General features: G+C 42.9%; 1 protein-coding gene and 1 long non-coding RNA gene across 4 annotated transcripts in view; one reads left to right on the top strand and one right to left on the bottom strand.

Annotated features, from left to right (window-relative positions):
- RAD51B (RAD51 paralog B) overlaps positions 1–27,812 on the bottom strand; it is a 683,490-nt gene that overhangs the window by 196,553 nt on the left and 459,125 nt on the right. The gene's annotated exons all lie outside the window — the stretch shown is intronic.
- On the top strand, positions 1,040–27,593 carry LOC131836719 (uncharacterized). The gene is made up of 3 exons (XR_009355731.1): positions 1,040–1,118; positions 10,460–10,560; positions 27,440–27,593. It is a non-coding gene; the product is annotated as an uncharacterized LOC131836719 (long non-coding RNA).

Genomic DNA, 27,812 nt, shown 5'->3' with positions numbered 1-27,812 from the left:
TCTTTCCCGGTGCTTATTGTTTCCAGGTGTCATTAGTGTGCCAGCTACTTGGAGACTCACCTGGTACCAAGACCAGGCAGGAGAGAGCCATATTGGGCAATCCTGCCTCACACTTTTGAGAACTGGTTCATTTCTCCACTAATCTCTTTTGACAGAGGGAGAGAGGGAGAGAGCACAAGCAGGAGAGGAAGAGAGAGAAGCAGGCTCCCTGCTCAGCAGGGAGCCCAATGCTGGGCTCCATCCCAGGACCCTGGGATCATGACCTAAGTCAAAGGCGGACACTCAACTGACTGAGCCACCCAGGCACCCCTACTAATTTCTTTAATAATAAAATTCTACCATGTAAACAACGAAGACTTAAAGGAAGAAAAATAATTTTAAAAATCCTTAATTTATGCATTTTGGTAAAAATCTTTCCTCCCTATTCTTAGTTCCTCCATTCAATAAGGTAAGAAACTTAAAAAAAAAAAAAAAAAGCGAAACTTCATCGATACAAATGGGGTTGCTTTTTCAAAGTGAAAAGCTGACTCATGAGAAGAAATTTAAGTGGTCACTGAATTATTCAACAGACCATATACCTAAATAGGGATATTGAAGGAGAAGCTTGTAAGCAGAAAGTACTCACAACCCCAAATGTCCCACTCAGCGAACCTCTCAGGGGCTACCTACGCACCTCTGTCTTCTTAGAAGAGGCCTTGGGACTTACAGAGTATAAGTGATCAGTTTTAAGAAGCTGCAGCTGGTAGGGTCGACTTAAGACCAAATGATGTCTGGGCAAATATTGATATTCTGCCTCTTATCATATGCCTGATAACGAGGGGCAGCAAAATATGCTGGTGGAGACCTTGAGCGGTGGATGCAGAGAGTAACACTCTGAGGAAACCAAACACAACCTTCTCGGAAGTGGAACTTCATTGTGGAACACACTTTCCAACCCTGAGGATCCACTGTCTTCCACAGGAAGTAACTAGGCACAGCCTCGTGGCTGTGGAGGATATCCTGAAGAAGTGAAAGCGATAAACGATGAGCATCTAGTTCAGTTACATTTGCTCTGTGCATGTCCATGTCATACACTAGAGGGTTTTCTCAGCCTCAGCACTGTTGACATTTTGGGCCGGGTAAGTCTTGATTGTGGGAATTGTCTTGTGCACTGTAGGATGTTATGCAGTATCCCCGGGTAGACCCCGGTAGGATTCCTCTCAGTTGTGACAGCCAAAATGACTTCAGATGTTGCCAGATGTCCCCTGGGGGGCAATATCACCCTGGGTTGTGAACAACTCGTATATTAGTATACGTGGTTAGGTTAAAAATCTTGAAAAAGTTTGACTGAGAGCAGTTATAATCTTATGGTTGATACTTTGAAAAAATAAATAATTAGCTTGTAAAATGTGGTTTTATCTTGTTTAATAGGACTCCAACTCACAAGTACCCAGAGAGATTAAAAATATGGAAGGGGAATTAGTACCAAATGACAAGAGGCATTGGTTGCTTCCAGAAAAGGGAAACTGAAGAGCAAATTAAAAATTGATTGATTTTCTCCAGTTGTGGTTTCTTATCTAAGAAGAAGAATCAGAGTAAATTAAAAGAATATAATAACTATAAACAAAGCCATCTGGTATCAGAAAGTATAGTGGTGTGATCTAAAGACCAAGAGAGCTGGGCCCAGTTGGGCCAAAAAGAGCCACGTGACACTATGTTAGGGAAGGCTTATTTTTTTTTTTCCACTTGTTCCCAGGAGTCCTTTCAGCTTTAATCATGCCACCTTCCTAAGCCCAGGAAGCTATCAGCACACCATGAGCAGAACATGCCTTTGAAGTGTATGTGTGTTTTAATTAAAGTGTGTTTGACACACAATGCTGCGTGAATTTCAGGTGTACAACACTGGGATTCAACAGCTCTAGGCCAACCCTACATTTTGTGTTCGGCTCACTACAAGTATGGCTCCCATCTGTCACCATACTATGCTATTATGATACCAATGATAATACCATATCCCCTATGCTATACCTTTCATCACCGAGACCTGTTCATTCCATAACTAGAAGCCTGTGCCTCCCACTCCTCTTCACCCATTTTGCCTATCCTGCCAACACCCGGTCCTCTAGCAACTATCAGTTTATTCTCTGTATTTTTAAGTGTGTGTCTGCTTTTTTTGGTCATTTGTGGTTTTTTGTTTGTTTGTTTAGATTTTACATGTAAGTGATATCATATGGTATTTGTCTTTCTCTGACTTATTTCCCTTGGCATAGTACCCTCTAGGTCCACGTTGTCACAGATGGTAAGCTTTCATTCTTTTATATAATATTCCATTGTAAGTATACACCACATCTTCTTTATCCATTCATCCACCAATGGACACTTGGGTTGCTTCCATATCTCGGCTATTATAAATAATGCTGCAGTAAACATAGGGGTGCATGTATCCTTTTGAATTAGCATTTTCATTTTCTTTGGGTAAACGCCCAGGAGTGGAATTGCTGGATTGTATGGTATTTCAATTTTTAATTTTTTGAGGAAACCTAGTGGTTTTCAGAGTAACCAGGATATATTTGTGCTGGTCCAATCAGTGAGATGGCTGGGCCAAGTTAAAGCCAGAGGAGGGAATATAACCTCAAAATCTTAATTTCATGAGCATTTGGTGAGCAAATAGATTATACTGAGTAGAATTTGAAGAGTGTTAAGTTCTGCATCTTTGTGGGAAGACTCTGTGTTTTTATCTAGAATTAGCAGGTACCTGACATAGTGCCCTCTGCCATAGCTATTCTCTCAATGAATGAATGAAGAAATGTTTTTAGAACCTAATTACAGGAAACTTCTACTGCATGGCTTTTAAACAGAAACATATCAGATCAATTTAGGGGACTTAGGAAGGAAATCAGTATTGCTTTAAATGAAGCTCACATTAGTAAAATTAGTAATATTCTCCTAAGAAACGGGTAAAAATATATTTCCCAAAGATGACCACTGGGTAAAGTGGAAAGACTAGAATTCTGGTGACCCAGATCCTAACTTGCTAACTAGCTGTGTGATTCTGAAAAGCCACTTCCTGTCAGTGCGACTTGGTTTCCTGAACCCAAATAAGAGATCGATTCCAGCAGCTAAATTTGGCAATTGACAGGGCAAAGAAAACAGAGTATATAGGGAAATTGGAAAAAGTGAGGAATTCAGAATAAACAAGACAAAGATTTCACGGTTTAGACTTCGTGCTTTTAATTTAGAAGCCTATCAACATATGCCAATTAAACTCACCCTACGGATGAGATCTAACTTAAAGTGACTGAGGTGCCCATCTCATTTATTTATTTATTTCCTAAGATTTTATTTATTCACTTGACAGAGAGAGAGATCACAAGTAGGCGGAGAGGCAGGCAGAGAGAGAGGAGGAAGCAGGCCCCCTGCTGAGCAGAGAGCCCGACGTGGGGCTCGATCCCAGGACCCTGGGATCATGACCTGAGCCGAGGGAGAGGCTTTAACCCACTGAGCAACCCAGGCGGCCCCCCACCTCATTTATTTTTACGAGCCTGGAGACATGACTCCTTCAAATGGGAGGTTGACTTCTGTGGGTCTACACAAAGCACGGCCTCGATGGAGGTAGAATTAGAATGGTTTCCTTCCTGCAATTTAAGCATTCTGACTTAATGCCGAGAACCCTGAGAGCGCAACAAAAGATTTGGGATAATATTTTCACTGAAGTGACACTGGAGGGGGGTGCCAGGTCGACTCCTGACTGAGTTATGGCACAGACACGGCCAAAGAGACTTGGCTTTTCTCTATGGCCTTTTCAACTGATGACTCCCCCCAAGACTGTAAAAGCCAATGATCCCTCCTCCATCCCCGCCCCATCCCTCTGTGGGGAATTACAATATGATTAAATACTCTTAATTATCCACACACACTGACATCCTGAGGAAACTGATGAAAACTACCTGGCAGAGAGCACAGGTGTGTATTAGCTCCAACCATCTGGGGCCTGTGGGGGCACTAACCACAGTCCTTGACTTTTACTCCCCAAGCAAGATGTCATTCTGAGACCACTTGTGTGGTCAGCTAAGCATGTGTGTTTGTTTCAGTTTGGCTGACTGGATATGATCTGCAGTTCCATTCTGGTCACCTCCCAGTCTTAGCTTTTCGAGATGACCAAAAACCCCTGTCAGAAAGGAATAGCTGGGAGGGAAAGAAGCCTCCTCCCTGGCCCACTAGAGCCAGAAAATGCTACATGGTTTCCAGGAGCTGCTTAGAAGCCCACCTGAAGCACAAGAACATCTCCAGAACCCTGGGGCTTTGAGAAATAGGCAATTTAAGAGAATGACAGTAAAATAAAAGCCTGGAACTTCAGGAAGTGGTTCCAGGGACAATGAGTATATACAAATAATGTGGGATCACTTTTTCCAGGCCATCCTCTGCCACAGATAATGCAGTCAGATGACGATAAGTAGCATTTATGAGTATGTGAGCACACACGCTATGTTTATAAATACCACAGCAGCGACCAACAGTGGAAGAGGGTGAGTGGATCCCTTTGTGACCTGCAGCCTGTCTCTTCCCTGTGGCAGCTTCACCACACCCACGGGAGCCGAGCTCACCAACCAGCCCAGCAAGAGCTGCCTTGATCAAAATCTGATGTCCCTGGTCACTGATAGTTCTCTTGGGATGTAAAAGGAAAGGAGCCAAACCACACTACAGGAGAAGCAGACGAAACATCTCTTCCCTTCCCATTCAGACAGATCCTCACCACAGAAATCGTCTTCCCACCAACTCTTCTGCTCTCCATTCTAACCTTCCGACTTGCTTCCATGTATCTTTCTTGCTACTTACACTTCCCACTCCTCCAGCACTTCCCAACTCTCCCTATGGTAGGGCTGAGTATTTCGGTTAACTCCGGGCAGACCAAGTGACATCATTTCCCATATCCACTCTGAGGCCTAGGAAATGGATCAGAGACAGGAAAGGAGATAATCCCAGAAAGGGGATTTTCTCTGACGGTCTTCCAGTATACCTCTCTCTCAGTAGTTCCCTGTTCTTTTCTTTTTAAAGCACTTAGCAGTCGGGGAGCAAATCCTGTCGACTTCGAGCTTGAAAAAATGTTGGCAAAACTCTGTATAGCAAAAATCATCCCTGATGTCTGAATTTTTATCAGAAGGATGATAGAATTTTTTAAAGATGTATTTATTCAGCCAGTTACCTTCCAATAAATATTTACTGAGTAATTTTCATGTACCAGGAACTGGGCTGGGTGAGACCGGCTATGGGTCTTTGGTAAATAATGGCATGTGACTTCTGTCAGGCTGAGTAAGCCCAGCAATGTCCTTGAGTGAGAAGCTCCACTTAATGATTTCCTAGAACAAATAACAGCGGAACAACACAATATGGCAAACAGCTACCCAATATATCTTTGTTGCTGTTATGGGATGAAGATGCATTGTTGGCAAGAACACATAAACTGAGATCCCACAAGACACCTCTCTGAGTCTGAGCATCCTCATCTGTGAAATGAGCGTCAAGCTACTGGCTTCATTGATCCCACAAGCCAAATGAGAAGCAAAAGAGATAATGTCTGTAAGAGTGGAATGCAGACATAAACTACTGTCATGATTGCTCAGTCTTGAGGTCACTAACAAGAGTAGCTCAACTCTTCACTTCAACCAACACAGAAGCTCTTCTAGAGGGAGGTGGGCTCAATGAGATCAGTCACCAGTAAACTAAATCAGTCCTAAAGGGAACGAGAAATAGCTACTGGCAGAAACATGCTCGGTATAAATTAATACCCAGTGAGTGAAAACAGGGAATATTTCAGTTATGAAAACAAAAAGAAGCCATGTGCTAACAGACTTCAACATAGTGGGGTGGTCCCCAACTAATTAGGTCTGGTAGGATGAGGATAAGAGAGTTAAAGCTAATATTTTGTCCCACTTCTATATCCGGTTTATGAGCCTACGGAAACAGTCGGGTGTTTCTCAAACTGGAGTGATATATGGACTCCTTTGGAAGGGAAAAAATTATTCGAGACATCCAAAACACATTTAAGAACCTCCAGGAGAACTTAGCACCTAGGCAACCTTAGACCAGGTTTCAGGAATCAACTTAAGAAACTTAAGATTTACTTTTGAAAAATGTCTTAGTTGCTAAGGATTGCCTTTATGATATCTTTCAAGCAAGCACAGAAAGAATGTAAAATCCCAAAGAATAGGCAGACCCCAAATCCCCGCAGCCTCCAGTCTGAGAAGTACTGACTTCTGTCTCACCCTTTCTTTTTTATGGATGAAGGAACTTGGGGCCTGTGAAGACAATGTGACTCTCCGAAGCCACACACATGGCTCTTAGCAAAAGTGAGTCATTAGCCCAGCTCGTCTACTTTCTACAGCAGGGCACTCTCCATCTTTCGACAAGGCCTCCTCTGTTTGCAGCCGAGCTGGCTCCCCGACAGATACTGCTATTGTATTAGCCCAGAGACAGAGAAGCAGATGGAGGCGAGGAGGTTTGAAGGGGAGGTGATGTGGGTGTGGCCAAGGCAGGACATCACTGCAGCGCTGCTCGGAGAGCGAGTTTGTTAAGAAACCCATTTCCAAGGCCAGATTCTTTTGCTCACCATTGAAACAAAGAAACTCTGGGTGGAAAGCTCAAGCAGTCTGAATAGTGGTAGAATTTCTGCTTAACAAGTTTGGGCAGAAAAGTAGGAAGAATACCATCTCAGGCTAAAAACTGGAGAGGAACTGCAGAAGGCATGAGGTTATAATTCAGGGTGGCCAATTTAATCAGCTCATATTCATTAAACACCCACATCCACATGATGCTTTACAACAAACCCTTTCCTCACTCTGAAGCATCCATGGGCCTCTTTGAAACGGGCCACCCTGTACATGTTGGGAATCTGGCCAAGGTGTTAAGGCAACTGCCTCCCTTTCTAAGAAAAATAGGGTAGATTTTTAGACAACCATAAGTAAAGGTTAAAGCCTCTAGTTTTACATCCTATCTGAAAGCTGGGAAAGACTTGGGGAATCTGTTTTCCAGGAGTCTGTTCTTAGAGCTCAGTAACATATTAAACCCTTCCATTTTGGACCAGAAATATCTGTACTATCTACCTTCTCAGACTTTACCCTCCAATTTCCCTGGACACGTTCTCCCTCCTAATTAGAGCTGAACTCAAGTACTTTATTAATATTCCCACATAATGACCTTTATGAAGCTTTATGGCCCTTGAGTTATGTCTAATTAGCCAATCAGCGATTTTGGTCACTTCTGGCCTTTGGATAATGAACTCATTGAAACTACAGAAAGCATACTTACCTCTGCCTATTGAAACTGCCAAAAATATCTTCAGCTTTACTGATTTATCAAGCAACTTTTGATTGCAATCTGATGAGGGGGCTGACTGGGCCCACTCCATTGACAATCCCCTGGAGCTGGGCTTAGCGAGCTTTGGTATCAGGTGGTCTCCGAACACCACGGAGCAATGCAACACAAATGATCCCACTTGGGTCCCTGCCCAACTGTGTTGGCAGGTACTGTGACTATTCCAAGATATCCCTGATACTTCCAAAGGTGGTGATCCACACAGGAGCATAGCAGGTCATGAGGAAAGACTAAAAATTTGCCCTGACATCAGGCCATTCTCTGATAAATTTCTCCTTCCTACATGAAGATATCCACTAGAAGTCCCCAGGAAGCTCAACACCTTCTAATTATAGGTTTTAACACAAAGCACACAGTAGGTGTTCAACTAGTCATTGCTGAGTGATTGGTTGTTTTTGTTTTTAATTTGGATTAGTTTCAACAGGTGGTTTAGGAAAGTGAGATGGGTTCAAGAAGTAGTAGATACAAAAGGAGAGGCAGTCTAGCTTGTTTGCAGTGACTCTGTGTGTCTTCAAAGACATGAACAAGGAAAAATAGGTATTTGTCAAGGCAGTTAGGCATATAGCCATAAGAGCTATAACATAATAGGGCCACTTTAATAATACCATCACTTTTTATAAAGTCCTTAGCTGGTCCTTTGGCCTTTGTCTTGGGCATGCATGGAATAAATAGCAGGTGTGGTATCTGGCAATGTCCCTCTAGTTCCAGGAGTAAGTGTGGGGCCCCTGGATCCATAGGAATCCTCTAGCGTAAGAAACAGAACGTTACCAATATTCTGAAAGCCTTTTATATAATCCTTTCCCACTGGCATTATCTTTTCTCCCAACAAGAGTTAACCTTCATTCTAAACTTGGTGATTTTCATTCCAGCTCTTGTCAACAGTTCAAAAACCCTGTCAGATTTATACAGGATAAGCCTTCTCAAGCCAATGCAAGGAAGAAATTTCTTTTATTTTTCACTGGAATCAAATCAGCTAATTCATTAATTTATTCAACAAAGGTTTCCCAAGTACCTACTGCATGTCAAGCAAAGACTTGGGCACTAGGGAAATGGCCGTGTAAAAGGCATGGTCCGAACCAGACAAGTGTGGTCTCTATCCTCAAAGAGTTCAAGGGTCCTCTGGGAGGTGTGTCTGGTGCAGTCACCTGGTAGGGAAGGGCATCCCTGAGAAAACACCATAGGTGGAGATCAGAGGCAGAAGTCCCAGCACCAGGTGTCAACAAAGAAAGGGAATCCTTATTTAACCTTCATAGTTTGTTTACTAGGCCCAACCCTTCAAAATGCAGGGTCTATAAAGAGAAATAGAGTAAGCAGTGAAAAGTTTGGAAGCCATTGCTCCAGGGTGACCCACTAGCCACAGAAGCTGGGATGAAAGAAAGAGTGCATTAGGCAAATTCAGCTTTACAATCACACACAAAGAGATGAAGAAAACCCCTTGCACCCTGGCTCCTTACTGCCATTGCCCAAGATCAAGCCACAGAGCGGCTCCAGGTCTAAATAGGGTGGTGCCGTTCTCGTTATGGAAGCAGTTCTTTCTCTACTAACCTTTACAAACCATGACTGTGTCAATTTTTCCAGGCAGGAGAAATGGGTGGAAAGCCAGGCCACATCTTAATAGGGCCCGGGTGAGCTAATGGCTGTGATTATTTCATTGTCTCGGATTCACGCCAGCCCAGGCTCATCAGATACAGGCACGATCCAGGAGAAACATGACCTCACTTTCGACATGGGACTGCACAGTCAGATGCCAATAGGAATTTAGCGATCCCTTAACGCAGGTAAAACTGAGCTCTTTACGGTTCCAGCTAATGAGAAGCATACCAAAGTTACCTAAAACAGTAAAGCTAATATTGACATTAACATACTAGATACTGTTAGGGTAGGGGAAGCCAGGAAAAACTTCTGAGACCATCTGTGCTAAGTGTGTCACATCCATAATAAGGTACGCATTTAAGATAAATTGCCATCTCTTTAAATGATTAAGTACCAGATTTATAGAAAGCTATAACCCCACTGGGACTGCAGGGTTGTTAAGTAGTTAGGGCTATAAAGGTGAGAATCTCAAGATTTCAGTTGTGTCACTAATTGTCCACTGACTCGCAAAACTCTTTGCCAAGGTAACTTTGGTGTTTCAGTTTTCCCAACAAGAGAAAATTTCCCAGCAGTTCCATCACTAAGACTGCACAGCTGTGAGAAGAGCAGGGGTTCTGCAATAAGAAACGTACATGCATTCATGGATTCGTTTTTAGAACCTTCTACTATACCAGGCCAACATCTACTAGAAGACCCTGGAAAGCACAACACAAGGCTTGATGCATTTTAATTGCAGCTTACAGCATGTTCAATCATTAGTCATGCAATACACTTCTCTTGTGCCCCTACTATGTGCCACAGAAAGACCCTATTCCAGACACTAGGGACATAACAGTGATTTAAAAGACTCTCTCCCTGCTCCAATAGAGCTTAGATTTTGCTAAGGGAAGCACCAGAATTGACTCTTAATTCCTTTGTGAGCTGCGGCACTGGGCAACTCACTTAATCTCTGTTAAGTCTCATTTCCTCATGTGTATAATGAAGACAATATAAACTTTCTGTTATGTGAACATGCCTAAAATTATATCTGACACATATGATGTGTCTAAGAAATGTTGGTTCTTTCCTTCCTTGCTCCAAATCACAAAGAAGATAATAATATTTAGATAGTTTCAATAAAAGATGTTTTACAGATACAAATAACCAAGACATTATCATCACCGACTACATGATAGGCAATGTGGTATAGTGGAAAGCTGTCCAGCTTTGGAAACAGAGAGACCAGAGTTAAATTCTTGACTCTCCCAGACTGGATATGTGGCTTTGGGCTATTTAAACCTCTCTGGGCCTCCATGTCCTCATTTGTGAAATGGCAATGAGAGAGCAGTTCTGAGGATTGAATAAGATGATAAATACTATGTACCTAGGGTAATCAGTAAGCAGTTGCAAGTAACTAGGTGATTTGCCAGTGACGAGGGAACACGCACACAGAGCCCATTTCAAAGAAATTGGTTTGATTTAATTACCATAGTACTATTTGTACATACTTTTTTCTATTTACTTCATTTATTCACAGAAACACAAAACTATATATCAAAAGAAAATACCAGTGCCCTAAGAATGGCATACGTCACAGCAGGTTTCCTGGGAAGAAGTCCTCAAAGGGGCCATGAAAAGGTAATGCATTACCTTAAAGAGGGAAGTTCTGCTTGATTCTCAGGTTGCTATTCTTTCAGGGACCTCAAAAGAGAAAGAGGTATCTCCTTTAATTCCACTATTTTTTCTTAATCATCTTAATCATTATTCCTTCTTAATCGAGTCCAGCTTTTTTACTTTCTAGTGAGCAGAACAACAAGCAAGGATCTTAGAATATCAGAAATCTAATTAACTGCTGTATACACAAAGAATTTGAGCAGAATTCAAATACCTTCTGGAAAGCACAATAGATAAATACTAGCTGGGAAGTCCTCTAGTCAATATTCTCCTTCCCTAAGCACCCTCTGTTGGGTCTGTAGTATATGCAGGTATGAGATTCAAGAGCTCTTTCACAAATATGAAAGAAGCATAATGTGGATGTAGAATGATGATTTAATTAGTTTGTTCAGTAAATGTCTCTTAAGTACCTTAGTGAAGGGCAAAATGAGTTGAGTCAGCCCTGGACAGCTGAGAAATATGCCTCAAGTACTATGACTTGATCCAAGTGGGGAATCATGGAAAGAGGCAAAGGCTCTGAGAGCCTCACCCTCTACACACCATACTGGTGCAGGGGAGTCCTCAGAGGGGGTTCACTTGACACAGCCACCAACATTTTATCCCTTCTTCATAGAGATCACTTCCACTAGCTCACAGAGTTGGAACCCACTTAGGGAGTCCTATCCTTTTTCAGAACTCTCTCTCTCTATGCTGAGTAAATTACCAAATCTAGACTTAGCATCTATTTTCTCATGAAACCATGAAGGAATCCAAGGTAGTCGTGGCAAAATATAAAGACTGTCTGGCTATTCTATCAAATCTTCTCCAGTTTCCAATATTTCCCTCTCCGTTCTTCACTCTCCGCTGACCATCTCATGTCTTATTTCACTAAGAAAAGTGAGGCTATCAGAAGAAAACAACATCATCCTCATATCATCAAATCTATTAGCCTGCTTTGCAATTATACTCAAGTAGTCTTCCTTCTTTTCTGTTCCAATGGATAGCCAGTCTTGCTTCAACCTAAGTTCTGCTTCAACCTGCTTTAACCTAATCAGTGTGGACTTGTACCCAACCCTTCCTACATTCTCTAGGTCCTTGCACTAGTGGCATCTTATTTTCTCCCCAACATTATCATATTTTCCCTTTCTACTAATTATGTTCATCACTATAAAAATTAAAATAAAAAATCTTTGACTACTCTATTTCCTTGTTTCTAGTCATAGCAAAACACGTTTAAAAAGCTGTCATCGCCCTCTGTTTTTACTTCCTTGTCTCTGACTCTTTCTTCAACCTAGTCAGGCTTATATCCCTAACACTTCCCTAAAAAACATTTTTTCAAGGTCACCTTGACTGTATCCTGCCTAATCCATGGGTCAACTCTCTGTCCACACCTCACTTGATTTCTCAGGAGCATTAGGTCTGGCTCCTTTCTTCTTGAATGACTTTCTTCATTTGGCTTCCAGAAAAGTCCCATGCTCGTGGATTTCCTCTGACCTCACCATCCCTTCCCTCCCAGGCTCCTTAAAGATCTCCCCTCTTCTCAGCTTCTAAGAGTTGTTATACCTGCAAGATCAGTCTTTTCGCTATCTTCACTTGAGTCCACTCTCCTGGCCTCCAGACTCATACAGTCAGTTGTCTACCTGACATCTCCAGTTGCCTCTCTAACAGACATTTCAAACTCAACTTTTCAAGGACAGAAATCCCTCCCTGTTCTCCTCCATCCAATCTGTTCCTCTCCTCAATAAGGTTAGATTTTTTTTGGCCTCAATAATAACTCCATGTACTTCATAGGAAAAAAATAAAACCATTTCCAGAGTCATCTAGGTCCCAAAATATAGAGACAAGTCTTGATTTTTTTTTTAATATTCACACTTCATAATTCTATCTATCTGCAGGTCTTGTAAGCAGTTTCTTCAAAATTTATTGTGAATCTAACCACTTCTCACTCCCTCCACCACAACCACCTGGCCCAAGCCACCATCTCTCATGTATTAGTGTTGTGTTTCCTAGCCCTCAACTAGCCCCTAACTTCCACTCTGCCCCCCTATATAGTCCATATTCCATACAGCAAACTGAATGATCTTTCTAAAATGTACATCATATCATGTCCATCTCTGGCTTAAAACTTTATGTCATGATTAGAATAAAGTCTAAACTCCTTCCTTTATATTTCCTAGTCCATGCTTACCTCTCCATCCAACTCATCAGCTTCCTCAAGTCATTGTGAATATAAAACTAGATATACAAAGGAACTTTAAAATTATTAGGTACCATAAGTAGATGATGTTGTTGTTACAGTTCTATTGGATCGGTTGCCCTCTGGGAAAGAATTTAAATATATCTTCTAAACATAAACTGTAATTCCTGCCAATAGCTGTATATTATTACAAACAGATTGTGTAACAGGCAAATTCTTTCATTCTCATTAATGGGTTCAGTCATTACCCTTTTGCTATATATTTAACTTTGTCTTTTTCCCCTTCTGGATGTGGGATGTCCCTTGCAGGAAACAGCAGCTGTGTCACTAACCCTGGACATGGTCCAAGGCCATTTCCATATCCTGTGGGAGAAGCATTCCCTCAAAGTTTGTTTTTGCAGCACAAAGTAAAAGAAAGACCATTTTTAAAAATATACATTGTGTATAGCAGTTTTTGTCCAGAAGTGATTTCTGTATGACCCGGAAAGATGACTAGGTCTCTAATTTTGTAACTTGTACTGAGCTAGTCATTACAATTATTCCATCCATTACTTGGATGCAGTAGGCTCCGTAATGGAATCTAGCAGCCAGAAATAATGTATAATGGCTTAGGAGGGAAAATGAAGGATGTGGCACCCATTTTAAAGAACAGGAGTTTATAGAAGAGGAAAGTCATTGACTGAATTGCCCCAAAATTCCAAAGCCAAGCAGCTAACATTTTTTTCCCTTCAAAAGGGCAGGATGCCAGTTTCACATTTTACCCAAGAAGGAACAACAGTATGACCAGAAGAGAATCTTAGAAAACACAGCAATATGTTGTGGATCACCAATACTACTTCCTGACTTCCAATTTTCTTAGGGAGGTTTTCCGTAATTCAACTCAGTGGCCCCAATCTGTGCAAGAGCTGGTGTGCAGAGGTGCAACATGCTAAACCTGATCCAATGCCAAGAAAATCCTGATGGTGGTTTCCTAAACGAGTTTCTGACTTTCACAAATATCCAAAACCATTGGCACTAAGCTATTTGCCTTAAGTGACTTTTATTTTTAGATGAAAAGTCAACAAACACACGAACAATCTGGGGATTCAAGCAATGAGCCCAATGGGTGATATCAATATGGAGTCATGTCTCAGGTCCCAAGAGGGGATGAATCACCAGCCTCCTCAGGACAAGCCAGAGCTGACTGCAGGGAGGAGAGCTGGGTACTGGCTAAACTGGACAGCCAAAGAATGCAGGAGGCTGTTGCATTTCATGGTCACCATCTCATTGCACACAGAGGGGGCAAAAATACAATAAAACTAAAAAAAAAAAAAAAACAGAGAAGAAGAAGAAGAGAGAGAACAGATTCCACAGGTACCCTGAAGATAAGCCACAAAATCCTAATGTGATTTTTGCAGTCACCCTTCAGATGTTTGCAATCTATTTCGTTTAGCCTCCTTCAGGCTTTCCCTTCTAATTCTTAGACTGTACATCTCTCTTACAAATTCACTGCTCTTTTCCCCTTCTTTATGTTCCCTACTTTTGGAAATAGGCATGGCTTCCTTTTCTTAGGACTTCAAATTATTTATCTCATTCACCACTTTGGGGGTGAAGTAAAGACACGAGAGCAGCTTTGGTAACAGATAAGCAGCACACATACTGCCACTCCCCCTGCATGGAGCCCAAGGTTGCTGCTACTGGAGAGTTACAATACAGCAGCCCAAGCCACCACTATTAACCATTTGGAGTAGAATGGAAGATGGAACCTATCTGCCATTTCCGGCTAGAAGCATCCAGGTAGGATGGTGGAGAAGGAGCCAGGGGAGGAGAAGGAAGAAGAAACACATCTTCTCTATAGGAAGAAAAACATGATCAATGACAAACCCAAAACAAATACAAGAGAATTCAAATGTCTGCCTTTGCTCTTATAGGTGGACAAAAGTCTGAAGATTTAGCTCTTGTGGGAAAGAGTATGCCTACAAGGGAGGACATGGGCTTTGTCTTGTACTGGCTGCCCTGGGATTCTGAGGAATTTATTTCTCTTCTCTGAGGCTGTTTACTCACTTGTGACTATGCAGGTTAAATAGCTGCTTTACAGGTTTCTATAAAAATTACAAGAGAAAAATGAAAATAAATACTTGGGTCATGATTAAAGATAACTCCTATTCTGATTAGCCATCTGGTGTTTTAGTTCTTAGAAGCAACTCTACCCAGCTTTAGTAATATTTCCTTAGTGAAAAAACACCACCTTTAAATTCAATCAGCAATAAATAAATAGTAGAATTCTGCAAACTCTTTCTGGCATCCAGATAGATCAATAGCTATTAAGATAAGAATCAATTCTAGAATGTTCCCCCATGAGCTCTTCTTTTCTATGTGGTTGCCAGAGATCTCAGAATTTCATACTCTTAAAGATACATTTCAAAACAATGCATTTTTCAAAAGTTTTCCTTTGCTTCCCCTTTTCTACCCAAGTTGTGAATCCAACAGTTGCCTCCATCACACACACAAAAAATCCCATTTCTTCAGGACCCAACAGAACCACCTCTTGATCCCTCTCCTCCAAGAGAAGATGATGATTTTGGCCTGCATCTTTTATCTGGATCATACTGATCACAAACTTTAGCCTTTCTGAATAATGTTTTCCAGTCCCGAATCCTCTGCCTAAAACACTCTTCTACATTTTTCTGCCTCATGGATTCACCTCTTGTCACCTCCATTAGCCTTCTCTGAACTTTCCCATTCCTAAGAAATAATGGCGTCCTTCTCATGCATTCCTTCAATCCTTATAAGCCTGAATTTCAAATATCTCTTCATGGGTCTTACTCTAATTTATGTTTTCTTTATATTTTCAAGTCTGGTATATAGTTATTATTAAATAAATTTTGAATAAGCAAATTAATGAATGAACTAAGTACTCAGCTTTTCAAATGGCTCCTTACAATTCACACACAAGGGTATAGGTCTGTGCTAAGTCTTGGAGTCCTCCAAATCAACTGTAAAAATAGGATAGTAAGCTTTCCATTTCATAGATACCATCTAATTTAGTCTAGATAATAAAACTATTACCAAGGAAATGAATATCAAGCACAATTTGAAAAATATTACTGGCATCATCTTTTAGTTCCAACTATACATCTCATGAATGGTTTTATGAAGTGGCCATTTTCTAAAGGCTTTTAGGTTGCTCGTCAAACTGGACCAGACACAATTACAAGGATTCCACAGCAGTCTGCAGTCCCTTCCTGCATTTTATAAAGAGCACTTCAAAATGCTCTGGAAAAATCTGTTTTTACATCCCAAAGCTCCTGAGAGTGAAATGTTACAGTTGGAAGCTGCCTGAAGCTCATTTATACACTGAAGTTATTAATCCCCTTCTTATATGTTTGATATAAGCCCTAGGGCACTTGGGAGAATGATCCAATTACCCAATTCAGAGAATTGCCCTTTTCTTTCAACCAAGTTCAGGGCTCTGAAATTTTGTCCCACCAATGACTTTTTGTTTCAGTCAAACAAGGTCACAGAAGAGGCCAATATCTGCCAAGGCCAACAGGGGTTTCATTTACATGCCCACTAATGCGAGCAACATAAGAACCTCTTGAGAGCATTCAACTAGGGTGTGGGACAACAGCCTGTTATTTACTTACCAGCTCCCAAAGCTACCACAGGCAGTTTCTTGCTGTTCAACATTTTTGGCTACCATTTTGGACTTAATCAAACTCATCTTCCATGCATCTGGACGATGTAGTGGAATTTGCCAGTAGGCAAGGAACCCCTAGGGATACGTTTGGATGAGTCCTGAGGGAAGGTGGCTCTACCAGGCACAATCTGCATTTCCTTAGAGTCGAATATTTCCAAAGATGGCCCCTTCATGACAGTAGATCAGCAGTTTTCTTTTACGGTCCATCATCTGGCACAGACCTATATTAGTTATTTTTATTTGCTTATATTTGTTGTTTCCTTTATAATAAATATTAAAATATGAGTTGGTCTACTTTAGCTAAGACTGGAACACTTCCAACATGGCCAGAGAGAAGATGGTCTGGCCAGTGTCCTGTCACTGTCAGAGATACAGGCTATCTGTTGGGGTGGACTGTGGTGTGTTTGTTGTTTGAAGCTAATGAACAATTGAGAATAAGCAGTTAGCAGATGGTCCAGAGAAATAAGGCAAGATGTCAATCTATTTACCAAGATTTCCAGGACCCCACTTTAGAATTTGTGAACAAATCAAATGACACTAAGGTTAAGAGAAAAGCTCATCTTAGGAATGTTTATTAAATTCAAGCATAACTAGTTATAAAAAAAAAAATGTTTTTTCAATTTACCAAATAGTGATACCAGTCTTTGAACTGTTCTGTGTTTGCAATACAGCAATCAACAGAAACATCTGGAAAACTCTCCTTCCTGCCTGAGTATTTCACAAATGTATTAAAATTATCACTGGAAAAAAGTCAGGAAATGAAAAGGGAAGGGAAAAAATATTATATTCTTCCAGTGGCCCAATCATAAAGGCAATAGTTTTTGCATCTGATATGTCAAAGAGGTGACAAAATTTTATAAACAGTTGGAGATAAGACTGATAAAAAGCAAAGGAAGAAAAGATAGTTTTAAATAGAATTTAGAGAGTCATACAGTTTCTGAAACATACCGCTCAGATGAGAGAGTATCTTGTTTTAGGAACAAGAGGAAAGAATTAATAGGCCCTACTTACTAGTTAATGATCTGGTCAGTGAAAGGCCCAGGGTTTTAATCTCAAGCCTTGAAATTCATCATGTGGTCTGCAAAAGGCTTACTCTGAAGCCACCTAGCCTCAGTTTCTCCAGATGAAATAAGTACGTTGTCTGAGACAGCATGAGTCACCAAACAGAACGACTTTGAAAATAATACTGCTGGCACATGCAGACTCTCAGCAGTCCAGAGACCTAAAACCCAGGACAGCCTAAGACAAAGAGGAGAGTTGCGTGCTTTCTAGCAGGGCGATCAAGATGTGGGTAGACATCATCTCACATCTTTCCTTGTTAACCAGCTAGACTGAGCACAGAACCTGACTCCACTAGTCCATAATTCATGCGCAGGTCTCTGCCTTCCTTCGTAGTCCCCGGAAGCTCTGGCATTAAAGCCACTGGTCTGTTCTGAGGCAACCCACAAAGTACTCTTCCCTCCCACCTCACTTCCACTTGGCTGTGAATTCCAGCCCCGGGGTATCCAGTCCCAAGCACGTTCTTCTTCTTCGGGGCCCAGGATAGGATGAGAAATGCGTCGGCTCACTAAATCCCTGGTGTATTCACCCCAGAGCGGCCTCCCCACAGCTGAGGGAAGTCAGATGCCAACATGGAGACACAGGCATCTCTCTGCCCCAACACCTGCCAATTCCTGCCTGAAACTATCCAAAGAACGCCGGGGTCTAGGGAACAGGAGTGGGAAAAGGGTAACTGGCAGGAGGGAAAACACGATCCCAGTCTCAAAACAGCAATAAAAATAAAATTAAACCCTCCCCCCCACACATAAGATTCTTTATGTCCTCAATTGAAGCTGCCTGAGTACTTCACACTGGAACTACGTGCGAAGGGATTTTCTGCACAAACAAACCACACACACAACAGACCTTACTGCTCCCTTGAAGGGGCTTATTTAAGACCAAACAAGGCCTCCCATCATTCCTGGGAGAGATCATTGTCCCCCTTGTTGCCACAGCGCCCTGTGAGGCTGTGGGAAACAAATGACCTCAGAGGCACTGCAGTGTGTGTCACTGCAAAAGAAAAGAGAAGCGAGGGGGCCGGGGGAAGGAGGGGGGCTGCTGGCGAGCGGAGCCCTCCGTGGTGCAGCCGCCCTCCAATGGTATCCCTCCAGGCACAGCAGGAAGGAGGCGCGCGGGGCCCCAGGAGTCTCCAGCCAGCCAGTAACGGGATTAAGCTCCCATTCCCCAGAAGCAAAGCATCTTTCTGGATGTCCTGCTGCTCGTCCTGATCAATCTGGCCTCTAATTGGCCCTCCTCACAAAGTGCCCACTGACTGCTAGTGTCTCACTTTGTTTAATGGGTGTCTTGAGTCAAGATGGGGCCCTCCTGAGGCCCATGAGGGGCGAGTGCAGAGGGAGGGGAGAGGGGAGAGCCAGGCAGGGGAGGGGGCTACCCGGGAAGGGGGCAAGGGACAAACAAATGGGCAACAGTCCAGAGAGACGGCAGCCTGAGGCCAAGCAGGGGGAGGAGGAACACAGGATGGGGAAACAGAGCTGGTGTCAGCACTGAGCAGACTTCTCCCGGGGCAGCAGACTTGGGCTTGGGCACTGGGGACGGAAGCCCATGCAGCCTTCCTCTTGCTCAGGGCGCGGGCCTCCAAACAGGCCGGCAGTGTGGCCTGAGTTGGCTTTTCTGTAGCAGCTCTCACCCTAACACATCATTGATCTTACCTCTACTTTAAGGAGCTTTGTCAATCCAGCGATGTGGGCACACAGAAGCATGACAATGAAGGGCAGTCTCTGAGTCTTTGTAAGTGACACCTTTACCTTCAGCACACAGAGAGACATCACACACACACACACACACACACACACACACACACACACACACCAGTCTCCGTTTCCGGGGCTCCCTGGTAGGTTACAAGGCTTCTAGAAACATCGAGATGGAGCATCACCTTTACCATTCCGAGATGACACCCGCTCTGGCCCTCTGCTCCTAGCCCTCCTGCCTGAACCACAGAGCTAGATGGACCTCAGGGTGCCCAGCAAACTGTGGGAGGAGGACAAGAGCAGGAGCAGGGGAGCAGAGCAGGGAACGAGGGAGCGGGGAGGCCTGCCTGAGTCGGAGCCCGTGCCCCTGAAGGTGGTCCATCTCCACACTGGGGAGCAGGTAGAAAACACAGAGAAGCAGAAAGAATTAAAATAAAATATTATATAGTCATACATATACATAACTACATCATAAAGTTTCTTTATGAAGTTCCTTTTATAGATGTGTGCATTATCTATGCAAATATGGAATGCATGGCTATATACATTTCTTTTTACTGACTGTTTAATCACCGATGTTCATTTGCCAAATATTTACTCAGTGCATAGTACCCATTTTTGGAAAAGAGCTGCAAATACTGAGTTTATCTCTAAGCTTTGTTTTGGCCTTTATAAAGAGGGAGGCGTGGTGTTTTGCGTCTCAAGGGTAACCGAGACCAGTAAGGGCAGCTGAATATGAAAAACAATTTTGTACTAAAAACCTTTCCTCACAAAATAGCCTCAACTGTGCTAATTCAGGTTTCTGTGGCAGCCTGGTAACTGGGAAATACTGGTTTGGAGAAGCTGGGTTTGGTGCACAGATGTCCTGCCCACTTTGAGTTGTTTCCCAGGAATGTGGGACACCTCTGGGTTGACCTCCTTTCTCCTGGCAGTGCCTGGGGACGTGCGAGAGCACCAGAAGCTTCCACAGATACACTCAATTCCCTGAAGATATAAATGACAGATAAGAATGAGGATTTGGTATAGTACTTCTTCTATGAGGTTTGTTAGGTCCTAGGCTTAGTATTTTTCAGATTATGAAAGAGCATAGGCTCCAGGACCAGAAGCTGGGACCCAAGCTCCCCAAATTAACCTCTCTGTTGTCTCTACCACCCTTTCTGGGAAATTAGGCTGGTGATGGTACCCACATCATCAGGCTATTGTAGGAATTATAATTATGCTATAAAAATATGAGTCAAGGGGCACCTGGGTGGCCCAGTCAGTTAAGTGTCTGACTCTTGATTTCAGTTGTGAGATCAAGCCCTGTGCAGGGCTCCACGCTGAAAGTGGAGCTTGCTTAAGATTCTCTCTCTCTCCCCCACTCTGCTCTTCCCTCCTTCCCTCTAAAAAAAAGTAATATGAGTCAATACATGAAAAACTCTTATAATAGTACTTGGCACATAGTTATTAGATATTAGCTATAGCAATTATTAATCTTAATGTATTTCCCTAGTCTCACCCCCTTTTAGGAATTTTAGTACCCCATTTAAGGATTAATAAACATGACAAGAGCTAACATTTACATTTTTTAGGAACTCACTACATACCAGGCACTAGGGGTCATTTATATGTATTATATGTATTTAATTCTTATTCCATGAGGGAGGTCTGCAGGCATCATCTTAAGACCTCTGACAGAGGCTCTGTAATAGCTTGACCCATATGATATGGCTGATCTTCAACTGTTCTGGTTGGCTTCATTAATTTAGCCTAATTTCTTTCAAGTGACTAAGAAGAGATCAGGGAAATAAAGGCTAGTTCAAGGAAAGTAGATAACTGAAACAAGAAGGCTACCCTTTGCTCCATCCCCAGCCCTGAAGCTAAAACATGATGAGAGGGTACGGTTTCTAAAGGGAAACCAGAAGACAGGATGGTATCAGGTATAAAAGGAGAGCAACTAAGGGTCCAGGGAACCCAGTAAAAGGACCAAGCATTAAAGGCATCAGAACAATATCCCCAGGCTCAGAAAACAATTTCAGGGCCATTCATTCAATCAACAGATACTTCCTGAGTATCTAATGGGGGGCCACGACCTAGAGTGGAAATGAGTAAGATCTGCCTTCCAACTTTGGTACGGTCATTTGCTAGTTATGACGATGGCTGGGTTCTTAACTCTGAAGCCTCGATGTCCTCATCCTCAAGCTGTAGATGGTGCCCCCTATGATATAGGTAACTGGGAGGATTAGGGATAACACCTGAGAGACACACATGGGACAGTGCCTAACATGTGGCCTGTGCCCAGTAGAGCATATTACTATTACTGTTACTACTGCTGTCCTTGTTGGCACTGCTGCCACAGGCACTGGGTTACACACCCAAGGTTGCTCCTTGCTCTCACAGATGGCAGCCATGGAAGGAAGGCTCAGTGCATTTAGGGCAGCCTTTTATGGCCAGAGGACTTCAGCAGGGAAGGGTGGAGAGAAAGCATTCCAGGAGAGGGAGTGGCACCTGCAAAGTGGAGAAGCCCAACAGGCCGACCCTGAACTTGGAGCTGGGAACCTGCTGAGGTTAAGAGTGTGTTTGGGAGGGGAGGGACAAGGAAGGAGACAAGGCCCCGAGAAGGTGGCTGGGCCGCTGGATGGAGAAGAATAAGTAAGAGCATATTCTCCTCTACCTTCACCAGGAATTCAAGGATGAGGAAGATTAGACAAATTTTAGGAGATTCTTCTTTAAACTGCTGCAGAATTTGGGGTGGGGGGGGATTGTTTGAGTGTTTGTTGTTCCAGACCAAGAAGCCTCATCCAGGCTGCCCAGGGTTCCCCTGCAGCCTGTGAACACAGAGAAAGGTCAAAAGTAAACAAGTAAAAAGTACCCAGGCCAAAGGCAAAACAAGGGTTGTTGTTGTTGTTGTTGTTTCTTTCTCCTTCTTCCAGTCTCTGAAAGGACCCATCTCTAAAGTCTCTATTTCAAACAAAAAGAACAGACCGTTCCAGCTTCTAAATATTGGCAGAGATGAACAGCCACTCTTTTTAGAGAAATAAAAAACACACCACCCACCACCCACAACTTTCAGCAACATTTTTGCCAGCAGTGTTCAAAATGATTCCCTTAAGTTAGCCCAGAGGAACCCTCAAAAGGTGAAAAAACTCGTAAATATGCATGGCTTCTGCAGGAGGTCATTGCCAGGCCCTGCTGCAAGGCTCCTGCCCAGCCCCCCTGGTGCTTCCTGGCAGCAGCTGTTGGTGTTCACCACTCAGCACGGAGAACCAAGAAGAGAGGTGGGGTTTCGGCTTCATTCTCCCCAGAGATGGCCATCCGCCCCCGCCCCCCACCTGCAGAGCCCTCTCCCAAAACAACAAAACATGCTGCCTTTCCACAAGCTAAAAGGAATCCAGTCACCCAGAAAGGGAGACTTTATGAGCTTTCTGGGGGCTCTGGGCGGATGGAAGGGATTAAAGCGAGGTGTGCTTTATGTCTTTCGTAGCTGACTCTTCCACTGCCCCATGGCGTAGCCAATTCCCCACCCTCAGACAGGTCTACTTATTTCTGTGGGTGAGTTCTCTTTTTCCTTTCTGCTCCTCATGGTTTTTCGTGAGTTGGAGAGAGGATGCAGTAAAACTTCCATTTCAGATGCATCATAAAACTCAGAGGGGCTGGCTAATGGTGGCTTTAAGCAGGTGGGGCACTCTTGGCTGTCCTGGCAGCTCCCCTGCGGAGAGGTTGCCAAGAATTCGGTTACTACTTGCTAGGACCAAAGCAGAGGGGCCAGCCCAGGTAGACCTTCTCTTAGCATTGGCATCTCCAATTAGCACTGTGAATGTCTTCTTTTGTTAAGGATACTCAAATATCACGGGTATAGTAAGTCATAGAATATTCTTAAAATATCTTTCTAGTGGCTTAAAAATTTTTCCTTTACGATAGGCTTTCATATCTTGCAATCTAGCTTACAAATAATTTATAGTCCAGACCTCGCATTCCATGGACCAACCAGACCAGAACACTCCCAGAGTTTTTAGACTGCACTAAGCAATTAAGTCACAATAGGAAAAATACAAACAGGCAATAGACATACAAAAGATGCTCAATCTCTCTAGCAATCAAACAAAAGCAAACATAATCAACTATAAGATATCATTTTCCTATAAGAGGTTCACCAAGATTGAAAACAAATGTAACCCCCAGTGTTGCTATGCAAATTGATACCTTCCTGACAGATAGCTGCCAGTACATATAAAAAAACAGAAATCTGCCCAACAATATCATTTCAGGAATGTATCCTAAGGAGATAGACAAGTCTGGAAATCTGTGTGCAAAAGGATGGCCACTATAATTTTTTTTATGATAGTAAAAAATAGAAAAAAAACTTCAATAATCAACAATTGGGAAATGCAAAGCTATTTAATGGACTATCATATGTGCCATTCTAATTAATAATGTCATTGTTTATACAAACATTCAGCTGACTCTGGGGATATTACTCAATAAGATTCGTATTAATGTTTTCTTTACACATTACAAAGAGTTAAAAAAAATTTTTGTCTCCAAAACCAAGGCAAAATAAGAGGTGGGATGTAACAACATATTTGTACTAGGCTCACCAAAACAGGAACGCCACCTTTACTACTCCTAAACAGGGTCCCTTGGGCGGCAGCCTACACCCCTCCAGTGATGAGACAAAGTCCTCTTCCTCGTGCATCACAGTCCCCCCTACTCCCCAGCACCAGAGAGCTCACAGCCTTACTGGAATTTTTCCTAAATGCTGAAGGTACTCAGATAATACTCTCATACTGGGGTTACCTTCTCCTTTTACAGAAAGGGAAACTGAGTTACTCCGAGACCAAGAGGCTTACACAAAGGCATTTTGGACCTCAGAACCTGAAATGGGACTCCAAATTCAAAATTCAGTCTTGAGTTCACCACTGAGTTGTCTTTTTCTCACTCGAATCCTCGGTGATTCCAGAGGCTAGACTGCAAGGTCCCAAGTGTCGACCTGATTTACCTTCCCCACCAGACAGCAGAAGGTTTTGGGGCTTTTAAACTTCTGAGGGCCCAGTTAAACCCATTATTAGAATATGCACAAGTTTGTACAACAGGCACACTATGTCTCTTGCACCACAAACAGTAGTGACTAGGGCTCCTTTTTCTACATTCTTCACTACTTTACAAGTCATCTCTTTGTCAAGAAAACATTATCATTATAGTCAACACTTGCAAATAGATTCTTGTTTCATAGAACTGTGATGAGAAAGGATCACACACTTGTTTTTTTGTTTAACATCACAGGTGGTTCTTATATTGTGTACACGTGATTTGAGTATCTTCCTTAGAGAGCCGTGGGCTTCGGTTTCCCCACATGGTTATAACAGTTGGGTGGCCTGAGCTTCCCAGAAACCTATTTTTAGAAGCATAGCTATGTGGACACAGGGAAAGTCTTCCTGAACCATTCTCCCAAAGTGGCAGCTTTTCAGAAAAATTTTAAGTGAAATGTTGACAGTTCTGTGCTCTGTTCCTCCTGTTCCAACAACCAGACAACAGTGGCCCAGGACCATGCCCCGTAACACCACGCTCTCTGTTCTGCTATAACCTAGCTCTACCTCTGCTCCCAAATTTTTATCCTCTCTGCCGTTGACCCAATGGCTGCCTGGAACCCACCTTTCTTGACCCTGGTCTTTGATCTCATCTTGCGCAAGGGCCAAGGAAGCTATTCAGGTTCATATGATTTCACTAGAATACAGTGATTTCAATCCTTTATGAACCTACCAATACCAACAATGCATCCCTTTATCTTCCTCTATGGGGTTATATAGGGTTACCATAATTTATCTCCTATATTTTTCAAAGGTAAAATGGTACTACCAGCAATTATGCCAAAGACACTAGGCATAGACCAGAACAGGCCTCAGAGTTGGGATGTATACTCATCCTAGGTCTCAGGAAAACAACACAAAATAAGGAGAGGTTAGGGGAGAGGCCAGAAAGAGTGGTTTTGTTCTTAACCTGCTTTCTGACATTGCTAGTAATAAAAACCCTTAGAAGCTTCCAAAGAGTTGAGCGCTTGCTTTAGGAACTAGAAAGATGAGAAAAGTTTATGACCATACTTTGTAGGCTATGTGTGGGGAAAGAAATAGCATCATCCCCACCCTCCCCATTATATCCTTCTTCCTGACCCCATCAGATTCCTACCTGCTGATAGTTAAAGCAAAGGACACAGGCAGGCCAATCCATGAGGTCCTCAGAAAGGATAAAAAGGAGTGAATGGGTTCAGGTGCAGACCTAGAAGAGCCTCGGAGAGCTTGTATGCTAGGGTCCAAGAAACCCCTGAAGCCCCCCTTCTGAAACCAGTAAGCCCCTTCCAATTGCAACAAGGTAGGCAGTCCTGTGTCTCAGTGCCTGGTGAGGGGGGGATGGGAAGAGAGTGGAGAGGACTCCCTAGGACCATGCCCAGGGCAGCAGTGAGAGAAAGCTGTTCTGGTAATCCAACGTTCTTTTGAACTTCAAGTCCCTTAGAAAGGGCCCTGGTCAGTTAGGATCAGCTGGGATCTCTGGTGGCATCAGCCTAGGAACTAGGTGCTTCTTTGGAGAGGAGTGTTCTACAATCCAAACAACCATCTTCTATGTGAATTCTTAGAGCTCACGCATCTGCAAGTTGGAAGGTTTTAGGAGAGGTATCTCCATGTGGGGAAAAGGGTGGCCTGGTCACTTTCCAGGTACTTGTTAGCTTTCAGAACGTGTCCATATGAGGCATGAGGAATAGCCAAAGGATAAATAATTTGCTATGGCATCCTTCCAAGTGATAATGAATAGTCACAGAAATACAGCATCACACAGCTGTTTAGGCCCTCTTCTTATTCTATGTTCTCTCCTCACCCAATCTCATCCCCTGACTCATTCTGTTGTTCATTCATTCAACTAACATTTCTTCATCCACTCAGGGTTCAATTATCATCTATGGGGCGATGACTCTCAAATGTGTATCTCCATCCCAGACCCCTGTATCTTCTTGTTATATCTTCTCAGTGTCTTAATGGCACCTCAAACTCAACATCTCCAAGGCCAAGCTCATATTCAGCCCTCGAATTCATTCCCTTCACTTCCTCCCCACCACCATTACCCCAGCGCAAACAACAAGAATATGCCACCTGGAAAATCTCATCTGCCTCCCATCTGGACTTTCTTCCCTCCCATCGCATCCCATGCCTCTAATTCTTTACCCTGCAACCAGAGCGACCTTTCCAAAAAAGCAAATCTCACACTTCAACCCATTCTTTGCTTGAAACAAGTCAATGGTTTCTCCTTACTCATAGAATAAGGACCAATTCCCTATCCTGGTGTGCTTCCTAACTCTTCAGGCAGCTGTACCTAAGAAAGCACATATCTTCACTTTCAGAGTGTCTCACATGGCCAGTGGGCACTCTGACCTGTTTTCATGCAATGCTGTCCCTTAACCAACACCTACTTACCCTGCTAGTTGCAGGACATCTCCCTGGCAAAGTCCTGAAAAGTACGTAAAATTCTTCTGTAATGCTTTCTCTTAGCTAATGCACACTCTCCTTCGAGGTAAGGATCCCAGCTGTAATCTGTCATTTACTTTGAGCTTCTTTGATTCATGTCTGTCTCCTCCTTCAGACTGGAAGCTTTGTGTGGACAGTGGCCGTGTCTGTGTGGTTTACCACAAGGCGTTCATTTAATAATTATTGAATAAAAAAAGGAGAGAAGGAAGAAGTCAAGGGGAGGGTATATTCCCATGCTCCCCGGACACATTCTGAACTTCCCTACTTTTGGAGTTTTGTTTATGCTGTTCTCTCAGTCTAACAGATTTTTCTTCCTTCTGCTAGTCAAATCCCTCATTCCCACAGACACAGAAAGCCCAGTTTCTATGTCTCCCTTCTGTATCTGCCCTTCATTTCTGGCATTTTTTTGAATCTGGACTGGATTAGGGTGATTCACATGCACAGTCACCTTTTGAGAGGGTCCACATTTCATTTGTCTCTCTCTCCCACCCTCACACTACCCCCATGGTAATCAACCTCTAGATTTAGGATAGTGCCTTTCACAGGTTTACAGGAAAGAACTGAATTCAGTTAGGCACCGTTAATAAGGTTGGAGCCATAACGAGAAGATTTCTTTATTCCAGAGTTAGGGGTTGTCATGGTGTATGGTCACACTGCTACCTGATACCATCCTACCCAAGAACTTCAAGGAAGCTATGCTGCCAGTTCTGCTAGAGTTCGAACTTTTTTTTTTTTTTTTTTTAACTAGGCTTCCTATCCAGTATGGAGCCCAACGCGGGGTTTGAACTCATGACCCTGAGATCAAGACCTGAGCTGAGATCAAGAGTTGGACATTTGACCAACTGAGCCACCCAGGCCCCCCTCTGCTAGATTTTTTTTTTTTTTTAAAGAAGCCAAACAGATGCGATTTCTATCTTCTAATATCCCACTATCGAAAATAGAGGATCAGAATAAGCAAATACTTAAGTGTCAGCCTTCGGGTAAGTGTGTTTAGTGGGTTTGATGAATGGAGGTGGAGGGAGTTAGCTACCCTGGGGCAACCATCACCTCCCCTTCACTCCATCAGGGAAACTCTCTTCACTTAATTCTATTTACTTAACATGAGTCTAAAGAAAACTTGT

The sequence above is a fragment of the Mustela lutreola genome, chromosome 7 (assembly GCF_030435805.1).
Source record: "Mustela lutreola isolate mMusLut2 chromosome 7, mMusLut2.pri, whole genome shotgun sequence".
NCBI classification, from domain to species: Eukaryota; Metazoa; Chordata; class Mammalia; order Carnivora; family Mustelidae; genus Mustela; species Mustela lutreola.
The sequence above is the reverse complement of the archived record's forward strand: the minus strand, read 5'-3'. Positions and strand labels throughout refer to the sequence as shown.